The sequence below is a fragment of the Episyrphus balteatus genome, chromosome 1 (assembly GCF_945859705.1).
Source record: "Episyrphus balteatus chromosome 1, idEpiBalt1.1, whole genome shotgun sequence".
Classification (NCBI taxonomy): domain Eukaryota; kingdom Metazoa; phylum Arthropoda; class Insecta; order Diptera; family Syrphidae; genus Episyrphus; species Episyrphus balteatus.
Window position 1 is genome coordinate 62515531 of NC_079134.1, and position 9317 is coordinate 62524847.

The 9317-nt window shown below is 33.8% G+C and overlaps 1 pseudogene; it reads right to left on the minus strand.

Moving 5' to 3' along the window:
• Nucleotides 1-1061: 1061 nt before the first annotated feature.
• On the minus strand, nucleotides 1062-9020 carry LOC129905275 (eIF-2-alpha kinase GCN2-like; annotated as a pseudogene).
• Nucleotides 9021-9317: the final 297 nt, after the last annotated feature.

Here is a 9317-nt window from a genome sequence, read left to right on the forward strand (position 1 = left end):
TGTCAAGCGCCATTTTTTTTCCATTCCTCCAATGCCGGACGTCATTCATTCCGACTTCGGCTCCGTTTTCTCGGAATGGAGGTTTTCACCTCACCAATACATATGCAATCGACTTCGCGGTGATTATGTATTAGTGTGGTGAAAATCTCCATTCCGAGAAAACGAAGCCAAAGGCGGACCTGAGTCGGAGCAGCGAAAACCTACCAGAAAGAGGAATAAAAAAGGGATGACGTTTCGCATTTGCGACCAAAAAAAGAACAAGATTTATTTTGATGTTGAATGTATGTGGGTGCTGGTGGCGTCAGGCTGCCGAAGAAGATTTCCTAAGAAAAACACATAATGATTAGTTTATTATTTAAAAAATCACTGCGCGAGCACACTCACCCATATTTTATCGATAAATTCTTTTTTTGCCTTAAAGTGATCCCATATTATTTAATATTTATTTAATTTAATATTAAACAAGGCGAGATACGACACGCCACAAACACTGCAAGAAAAAAAATAAAATGAAGTTGACGCTTTGTTTTTCTGTTCCCTTTGTCTTTCCTTCGTCAATTTTCCTTTTCGCACTTTTTCACCACGATTCTCGTTCGACTTTTGTGTTCATACACAAAAAGTTGCAAGTGTGTGAGTGAAAGCCCGATTTTCGCGGTCTGAGGTCGGAGTTTCTTTGTTGAACTCAGTTTTCTTGCTTGAAGGGCACGAACGGAGAAGGCTATTTGGTAAGTATTATTTTTTTTTTTTTATTATTTTCAGAGAATTTTCCCTTTTTTTTTCTTTTATATTTCTTTCAGCTACTTCCAACAGAAGAACCGGAAAAATTTTTTGAGGTAGGTTTGTTTAGTTTTTCTGTAGCTTGGTGCTTAATTAAGGTTTGTTTACATTAGGTGTGTTTTTTATTACCACCGGTCTTAACTGGACAAAAATAAACGCCTCGGGGCTTAACCTAAAAACTTGGCAGCACTGCGTATTAAATGTTCCGAAATCAGCTGACTAGACAAATATGCAGTTGTAAAGGAATTGTCAAACGTCAAACATAAAAATTTACATCAGAAACAAATTAAAAAAAGAACAAATTCCGAAAATTCAACAATTAATTAGCAACTATTTTATTATTATATATTTATATCCAAACAACTGACTAGAATGAATCACGTGTTGCTGCCCAGATCTTTGTTGCAATCATACCTAAATCGTATGGTGTACCTACTTAATCTTTTATGATTCTTCTTCTAAATCTCTACTATTCTCTAGCACCACAATTCTTTACTACTTATTGAAACCAAATTCAAACTCCTGATGGATACTGGTAGTTGATTATTCTAATAGTGTTTTAATATGCGGCTTCTGCCACACTAAGGAACTATATATTGTTTGTATGATCGGTCACTTATGTAAGTCAGAAGAAACTGTAGGAAAAATTGTGGTAAGTTTATTATTTTCTACGTAACTTTTGTTACTAAATGTAACTTTTGTAAATTTGTAGGAAATTCCCACTACCAGAACAGAAAAAGCTTCGAAACAAACAACGTGAAACCTCCAGCCGCCCTCAAACGCGAACAACATCAAAAGTCTAAACACCAAAACGCTAGAGGCCGATTCGGCTTTGCAGTTAGACGAATTGAAAAGCTTGCACTTCCAGACAATCTCTTGAAAAAGCAATAGATTCCCCTACAAATCGTGTGCGGAAAGCAAAATCGTTCAAAGTCTTTCACAAATCCTATGGAGTTAGAACATTTTTCGAGATTTACCGCTTACCGGTAATCTCTTATAATTTATCATTTTTAGACACTTAAATAGTTTTGTTTTTCTCAGGTTAGCACAACAAAATCGACAAGCGAAAAATAGCCTCCAGTTGAGAACAAGATATGAATGATGTCAATTTTTTCAATCATTCTGGCCTTAAAATAAGAAGCCACAGCTGCTGGTACCTGAAATTATTACATTGTTACGGTTTCTAGTTAAAATTCAATGTATAATCTATCCTTTGCAATGTATAATCTATCCTTTAGTTTGAACTAAAATTTAATGTGTATTTAAAAATCATCCTTCTTAAAGATTATTATCTTTATTAGAATAACTCGTGGTTCACAACCTCATATTAATGTCTCACAAATCGCAAGAAATGCAAATCCTGCTTCAATCTTCATTTCCAAAATTAAATAAAACAACTCGAAAAGTATTTACATACATATTTACAATATAATATTTTTCAATTTTAATTAGTATAGATGTTTGTGTGGTAACAAAAATAATGCAAAAAAATAAATGACAAAATACTCATATATCAAGGATTTAAAAGTATTATTATTACAATTTTATTCACTTTTTATTAAGTTTTGAACTTTTATTTTTTGTTAATCTTAAAGAAGGGTATAGGTACTTTAAAATTACTTCTAGCATACAAAAAAAAAGGAAACATACAATATTACATAATTTTAATCTTACAAATTACATTGACGAGGGAGAGATTACCAAAATTATATTTATAAAAAAAAAATAAAGAAAGAAATTAATTTCAAACGACACGATTTACTTTCAGTTTAACATTTCGTTGCGCATGAGATTAAAAATTAAATGATCACTCGATAATATGAATTACTGATGCTGTACAAGGCCACAATGGGAGTGTTATTTTTTTCAGACAATACATCAATTATTTCATCAAAAATCGTTGATATATCGTCGCACAGTGGTTCCCTTCTATGGAGTAAGTGGAAAAAACCTTGTGTGTCGTGCTTTAAAATTACTCATTTTTTTAAAAGTTGTATTGATTAATATATTTATTCTTTTTATTTCCTTTTTTTGTTCTTTTTTTTTCTTAAAAATGTAAATGTCTCTTACACTTTAAGGCAAATTAAAACTGAATACAGAGAAGGTTTTTCAGAAAGCAAAAAATTAAAAAGTTTCATAACCATTATAGCACCTTAAATTTATACTTACTAAACTAGCCCAAAAAATTAAGGGAACAAAAAAAAATTGTGATTTTTTTAGTGATTTTCGATAGATAGTATAAAAATGATCGTATCATGACAAAACAAAAAGCATTGAAAGCTACATTCCTCTATTTTTAAACTAAATATTTTATTTCTAATGGTAAAATAGCTAAATCTTTGGAATTATTCAAATACCAAAATTTTCCAATTTTTTTTTGTTTTTACTTTTCTCTAAAAAAAGCGAAAAAATGATTTTTATTTTTAGAACTATTTGGCCTTAAGATTCTTTTTGTTTCAAACTTCTACGATTTACGATTTAGATTGCAATATCAGTCATCACACCAAAAACCATACTTTTGACTTTGACTATCAATATCTCAACAACGGATCTTTTTAAAGAGAATTTAAGGATACATTTGAAAATTTCATTTAATTCTCTACAAATAAATTAAGTTTAATTTGTTAAAAAAATGTTTTCTTGCATTTGAGATCATTTTAGAAAAGCTATCAAAAAAGGCCTTTTTATGGGTTTTTAGAAAATGTGCCGCTGTTTTATAACTATGGGTGATTATGAGCAAAATCAAATTCTTTTGAGTTTATTTGAACATTTTATTATTAAACACCGTTTAAATTTTAGATAAACCAAAGAAAATTACAATTTTTCAAAAAAAAGTTAAATTTTGAAAAAAAAATTCATATCGTTTTTGGATTTTTTTCCTTTTTTGGAAAATTTTTGATTTTTCTTTATTTTTTGGTTTATCAGTGATGACTACATAGACCTCTTAACCTATTATAATGTAAAAAAATTTATTTTATCAAAAAAGCCGTTAAATTAGAAACGATAATACCGATTTCAAGTGCTGTTTGAGTGACACGCATTGCTACACCCAAGAAGCTCTTACGGGAGAATGGGTCAAAATGGGTCATTTGTTTTAACACCATAAATAGTATATATCATAAGCTTTAAATTAATACTAAAATGAACGTGGAGCATCGTGGAGCTTTTTTTTTATAGGCTGACAAAGAGTAAAAACTACTCGCTCTAGAGGTGTCTTTATATAATATTCTGGTTTTTCTGATTCAAAAGCAAATTCAACAAACGGTAAATGTAGACTTAAGGACAAATATACCATTAACAACACTACATACTTTTTTTTTTAAAAAAAAAAGCTCTATTCCTTAAAAAAAAATCGTCAAAAGTTGCAAAAAAAAAGAATGAAATTTCGAAAATCTTAAAGAATCTAGTTTGACCTAAGTATACTCGGGACCAGGGCTATGCAAAAAATTAAAATTGATTGCATTCTGTATTTAAATATATATTGTTAATCGAAAAACCAAATCAAAAAAATTGAGAAAATTGTTTCACTTTTTTGGGTTTTTTCCATGAGGGAACCACTGTGCGTCGCCCTAGTATTGAAGTGCCGTATACGCCATTTTTACATTTTTGGGAAATCGCATTTAAATGTTCGGAAGATAATTGCGAAAGAACTAACCGCTAGTATTTTTTGATATTTTAGTATGATATATAATTAAAATGTGTCTTTTATATACATGTTATTGGACATCTGCAATTCGTTTAGTTTTCAAAATATTTAAATTTTTGTCCAAAATGAGTTTGCCGTATACGCCATGAAAATCAGAAGTTTCTTTTATTCACATACACGTACGTCAAAAAAAACATAACGTACGTCAAAACAATTCTCAAAATTTTCTTGCATTGCATGAAAAATTTGACGTAAGTGCCAAAATTTCTTGTTTTTGTCAAAACAGTAGTGAATATCTCGGCAACGAAAAAAGATAGAAAAAAAAGGATAGCAGATTTGAAAAGAGCAACTTCGAAAACATACGACTGCATACCTAGTTCAAAAAATGCAATTTGGCGTATACGGCACTCCAATACTAGGGCGACGATATAGCGTCTATGTTTAGGAAATCTATAAAAAAGATTAAGAAAATTTGTAAATAAACAAAAAGAATTTTTTTAAAATCGAACCTTTCTACCACAATATTCAGTTCTAATTCAGTCTCTTTCTTTGTGACTTCTCGTGGATTTATAACACCGACGATGGCATATTTTATAGCTGTTGTTGTTATTTCCACAACAAGGACGGTAAAATCTTCATTTTTTCCAAATTGCAAAAGTGTCGTTGTCATTTGTTGAGTTACCTTTAAGAAAACAAACAAACTTAGTGTAAAAAAACTTTAAAAAAACTGAGACCAGAGAAATTCTGAGTCGTATAGTCTAAAGAGTTATTATCGTAACGCAGGAGTTTTTGTATATATTCAACCAGTTCAACATGGGTTTCATGACGTTCTTGGAAACGTTCACGATCCCATTAACGCACTCGTAGGGAACCATTCTCTGCTACCAGAATAACATGAACTGCACCAAGTTCTTTTGCAAGATCTTGAGCTTCTTCTGGAACAGTTGCCTCTACAATTCCACTTCGAATGCCAGCAAACCATAAGACTCGCATAATATAAGTGACATCCTTCAGAGGTGGCCTAGAGCCAGTTACACAAACTCCAACATCAATAGCTCGACGTTCTTCATCAAACTCAGAACCAACTGCAGCGACCTACTTGTCCCGAGAGAACGATAGACCTGCGCCACTTATTCAACGATCAGGGATATTAACATTGAAGCTTTGGGCTTGTTTTTGGAACTCAATCAACATTGTGTCATAGCGTTCACCCACCGCTAGGACAGATGGGCGGGCAGATCGATTTGGTTTTAAATCAGCAATCATTTGCCAAACAACCCCTCCTGAAGATGCTCTCTCAAAACTTATTGGCAGCCCGGCACACACATGAATGGGACACTGTAAGAAGATATTGGATGAGAAATGGTTTAAATACCCTTCCTTAAAACTTACTGTGACACCAAGACTCTTTGCAAGCATAACAATAGCTTCTATGTCTCGTATGGCTCCTCCTTTAGCCAAGGAAGATGCTTTTCCTTTCCCACGAACTAAGGATTACAAAGCTGATTCATCAGCATTATTTCTCTGCCCATTCACAATAAAGTCTGCCAACAACAGATCTATAAGTGCACTAGCACTTGTATTCGATTTCTCCATAATGGCAGTAACGGCTGAGTGAAAATGGAACTTTGACAAACGCCCTTCAATATAATCAAGTATATTGCCAAATAACTCCGAGTATATAGATTTTGGCACATTGCAAAAAATCAAAATGGATCGCAACAAACTTGTATGATTCATTCGTATGCAAATGTTCTTTTCCCTAAGGCGGGGAATCTCATTTGTAATTTCATAGGCAACGGAAATAATTTCCGCATCGATTAGATGATTTCCAGGCATTGGCGTAATGATATCGAATGCACACTCGTAATTCTGTTTGGGATGGAAATTGAAGACTTTCCTTTCACGATAGACCCTGTCGACTGAGTATCGTCGGATCATATTTACTCCGCTCATGGCAATGTGTCGGGCGAAGGGGACACGCAAATCGCTTGGCAATACAACAACTCCACCAGAATGTGTCATAAGTTTGACTGGATTTAACAAAACGCTGGTGTTTTTGGAGAATGGCGAGAGAAGTGGTGTGTCAACTTCGATGGCTCCGTGTTATCGAAATAGATTAACAACTTTTGACTAAAGAAGGATTGGAAAATAGATCTTTATCAAATTAAAGGAATATCTTATTCGTCTCTACCTTAACAAATTCAATTGCTGGATTAAGTCACACCAATCCCAGATGATAGGTATGCTCCAATACTTCGTCACTCTCTGGTTGTAAACAACGTGCAACTAAATGCTTATAGGCTTTACTTTGAGGATTGGCGAGAGCATGTCGCAGCATTTCTTGAAGTTCATTTGCCTCTAATTGGGCTGGTGGTACAAGATCTGAGGCCAATAGCTCTTCGGCGGTGGGTCGTTGACATGGTTCATGGGTAAGCAGCCATCGAATTATCTAAATTTGAATTCTTATAGAAATTAACCTTAATTTTGTTTGCAAATCAATCTTTACCTGTATGGTCTTCTCGTATTTTGGATCCTTGAGCATACTTTCTGGGATGATGATGCTTGGAGTGAAAAGTGATAGAATTGTCTTAGCACGTTCCATGCCAGTTTCAAATGACTCATTTCGAAGAGAATGATACCCAAAGTATACATATCTACTTTTTGGCCATAGGTAGATTTGGAAGCATTTCCTGTTAGCTCTGGAGCAACGTAGAGAGTTGTACCTACTTTTCCGATGCCTGTTCCTTGAAGCTCAAAATGCCAAACTTTTCATTGACACACTGCTTTCTTCATCTAAAAGTGCATTGACCTTATTCTCCTCAAAAGAGGTTCCAAAGCAGCACATGTTTTCACTGACATTCAGCTGCTTTGCAACAATAGAGTACCTACGTAATATAACTCTTTTACCAAGCTCATCTGATGGAATCTCAATCCGTAAACTTCTGTTTCATAACTGTTGGGTACTGCCAAAATAATGAATATCTGGCATAACTAAAACGTTTTTCTTCTTCTTTCTATTTTACTTCCTCTTCTTTATCCATCTTGTATAAAATGAAATAAACCATTCTTTTGTAATCACTTATTGAAACCACACGTGTTTTACTTTCTTTGGTTAAGCCTAGCTTTGACAAATATATTACAAATAATTGGCGACGAGTGGTCTTTATTAAAAATTATTTTGTTTAAAATAATCTTTATTTCGTATTACGAAACAAGGAGTTCGGTTAAATATTTTTTAACGAATTTCGTTTACGCACAAAAAAATATAACTTCATTGAACAATGACGCCACCAGTACCAGTCACTGTATTCCAAACTACAGCAATTCCAGAATTTTCACCCAGTAATGAAAGTTTTTCAATATGGAAAGAAAAATTAGACATTCATTTTTGCGAAATAAACTGCACTGAGGACAATCAAAGAAAGGCAGTCTTATCGTACAGTGTTTTACACAGTCTATGCAGTCCAGAAGCACCTGTCACAAAAACGTATAAACATTTGTGTGCAACCCTTACATATCATTATACTCCACCTACGATCGTATTCCGAGGACGAAAAAAGTTTCATTCTTCTGCCAAAACCGATGGAGAAACAGTTGCAGATTGGTACGCTCGAGTAAAACAACTGGCATTAAATTGCAAATTTGGTACAGATCTAGATTCCTTCGTCTTGAACCAATTTATCATGACCTTGCCGAGAGGTTATGTGAAGAAGATGAAAAGCTAACTCTTCCTGACGCATTAAAAAAAGCAATGATTATGGAAACAAAAATCTGAAAAAAAGTCGTCAACGAAGAAGCAGTTAATTACATTGTGACGAAGCGTCACAATTCCTAAAATAATATCTATTAAAATAATATTAAGTAACAAGTTAACATTAAGAAATAATACTTAATTATTTAGAAAAAAAAAATAACAAACAAATCAAAACAAAGAAAGCATCAATAATGAAGAATAAACGTATGCAATATCATACATACGAATGCAGCATACCCACAAGACGATGAGTGATCGCTAAGCGACGACACAACAAAAAAATAAAACAAAAACAAAAGAAACAAAGTCGTCTCGAGTGTGTAGTGCACGACATCAACGTCATCCTACAAGAAAAAAAGTTTTTTTAGTTTTCATGAAATTTTAACGTTTAACTGTGTTACACTTCACAGTGAGTTTCACCCGCCGATATCATATGAGGAAGCAAAAATTATCACAAAGTCGTCGATCTTGCGCATCTCTGATATCAAGTACCTATTCATTTAGAGTATAGACACAGAGGCAAGTAGACCCGGAAAAGACTTGGTAATTTAACTGTCCTTTCTTGAATTTTTGGTCCTAAATAGTAAATAAGTAGCTAGTTGTATTAGGGAAAATCAGAAATCAACACAGGTAGTTTACGATAGAAATCAGAACAGAAAATTATTATTATTATTATTATACTAACAAATTATACCGGAATTATCTCCACATATTGGGGACATAAGGGTTTCCATTGGGATTCCCACAGACTACTCCATCGAGCTTCTCTTTGGACAAAGGTTCTCCTAGTGAGTTCTGACCAGAATTATCTCCACATTTTGGGGACATAAGGGTTTCCATTGGGATTCCCACAGACTACTCCATCGAGCTTCTCTTTGGACAAAGGTTCTCCTAGTGAGTTCCGACCAGAATTATCTTCACATTTTGGGGACATAAGGGTTTCCATTGGGATTCCCACAGACTACTCCTTCGAGCTTCTCGTTGGACATAGGTTCTCCTGCCGAGTTCCGACCAGACTTCTCTCCGTATTATGGGGACATAGGATTCCATTTGGATTCCAAAGACTTCTCCTTTGAGTTTCCTAGCTCATTGGACATAGGTTCTCCTAGCGAGTTCCGTCCAGAATCCTCTCCAGGT